Here is a 2137-nt window from a genome sequence, read left to right as displayed (position 1 = left end):
TAAGATTTTTTTCTTTGAGATTATAAATTTACTTAAAGTTTTCAGAACTCTATTACCAATTTGATGGAAAGACATTTAGAATTTTATACAAGTCTGAGTAAGATTATGAAGGGATAGGTAGGCTTTTTATTATTATTATGTTATTTTTCAGGAAAATCCCAGAAACATTTCCACAAATGCTAGTAAACATTGAACAATCAGATAAAGTTGACTAATAAGAGAGTCAATTAAGGTATGTAAATAAAAAAACAAGATAGACTAATCAATCACTGTATTTGTCTGTTGTGAAGTTTCAGAAAGATATGTGGACGTTTTCTTAGATACTGGATAAGACAGTGAAGGTAAGTCATGAACTGCAATGTTACATCCTAAAGAGGAATCATATCACTTGGTGACCTTTCGGAGTCATTGGCCTTTGAGTGTCAGGGAGGCTTGAGCTGGGGGTCCTGTGCCGAGATGCTTCAGAGCCTTGTTAAATATATTTGGGTCCCCATGAAGTCCTACTATGCCCAAGCATACCAGCAGATTAAAGTAGGAATGGGGTTATGGGCTTTATCGTTTATAAAATCAAGAGTGCTGATAAAAGAAGTAAAGACTTGAAAGTTTTTAATTCTGCACCTGATCACGGTCATCATTAATCAGCCTTACTCAGAGTAAACATCAGATGGAATGTCAGTCTGTATGCAAATCTCAGCAAGCTCCATTAGAGCTTGTTCCCATCATGAAGTATTGCTGTATACTTGATGTGTTGTTTCCTTTGTGTTTTCCTTTGGCATGAATAAATGTAACCTTGAGGTGAAAAAGCAAAAAAAAAGGAAAAGAGAGAAAGAAGAAAAGGGGAAAAAAAAAGAGGAATCATATCAATATTGTGGGCAATAGCCTAGAAGTTTGCTTCTAGGAGACCTTTGTAAACTATTGGATCAAGTTTTAGGTTCTTTTAATACTGAAATTTCTCACTGCATGGTTATCAATGGCAACAGGAAATTTCAAGAGAATCAGAGATATGTTTCTTTACTAAGTATTTTGACCCTTTCTTAATCACAGATAATTGATCTAAAGCGTTATGCTAGCACCAGAAGTGAATAGAATACAGGATTTTCTAGTAATCCTGCTGTTTGATAATTGTTTGTTTATGCATTTTGTTTGTATATTTATTTCTAATTTATCTATTTATTTCTGAAAATGATTTGAGGTAACATAAACTTAAAGAAGCAACTTTATAAAGAAGTCTGGAGGAGAGAATAGAAAATTGAAGTAACATGTTTATTCCGAGATTGCTGGTATACAAATTAAGATGTAAAAAAATGATGGGTTTATATAACATAAAGAAGTCTATCAGCTACTTAAATGAGATCATTATTTTCCAGAAATGTCAAGGAAAAAGGTTTCAAATAAAAGTTTACATACAAATTTTTAATAATGTTGTTATATAAGATGAAATTTTTAGGTTAAATTCAATGCAACTGATCTTCAATTTATTGTGGAGGTCTCTGTGTATTTTAAATGCCTTTTTTTTTTTTTTTAAGATTTTATTTATTTATTTGACAGAGAGAGAGTGAATACAAGCCAGGGGAGCCATAGAGGGAAAGGGAGAAGCCAGCTCCCCCTAGGTAGGGAGTCTGATGTGGGCCTCCATCCCAGAGCCCTGCGATCATGACCAGAGCTGAAGTCAGGTGCTTAACCAACTGAGCCACCCAGGTGCCCCTACAATGTCTTCTTTTTTTTTTATTGTAAGTTAGTTGGGTGGAAAGAAAATAGGTATTAATTCCCTTCATTCTGTCTCCAGACCACAAAATATATTGGAGAATATTAAATACATTCCTGGAGCCTAAAATTATAGAGTGAAGGAGGTGATAAAAGATTGGAAGTGTTCATTTCCTTTTTATGCCAGTTGTTGAAAACTCTTTACATAATGCTTGGGAGTGCTTCCTTACGGATATGTTAAATTATTGGTTATGTAGGAAATTTTCATTGGGTCTACTAGGAGGTACCTATTACCAGAAAGTAAATCATGGTTGCAATAATAGTAAGTTTTCTTGACTTTATTTATAAGAAGTGATAAAAAAGAAAGTTCCATTTGGAATTGTTAACAGCAAACCCCATAGTAATCTTCTGAAAATTGCAAGTAATTTCCTTT

General features: G+C 33.6%; 1 pseudogene; it reads left to right on the top strand.

The window, feature by feature from the left end:
- The first annotated feature begins 456 nt into the window (after window positions 1–456).
- LOC131819281 (ATP synthase subunit ATP5MJ, mitochondrial-like) lies at window positions 457–638 on the top strand (annotated as a pseudogene).
- Window positions 639–2137: the final 1499 nt, after the last annotated feature.

The sequence above is a fragment of the Mustela lutreola genome, chromosome 1, assembly GCF_030435805.1.
Source record: "Mustela lutreola isolate mMusLut2 chromosome 1, mMusLut2.pri, whole genome shotgun sequence".
Taxonomy (NCBI): domain Eukaryota; kingdom Metazoa; phylum Chordata; class Mammalia; order Carnivora; family Mustelidae; genus Mustela; species Mustela lutreola.
This window is presented reverse-complemented; position numbering and strand designations above follow the sequence as displayed.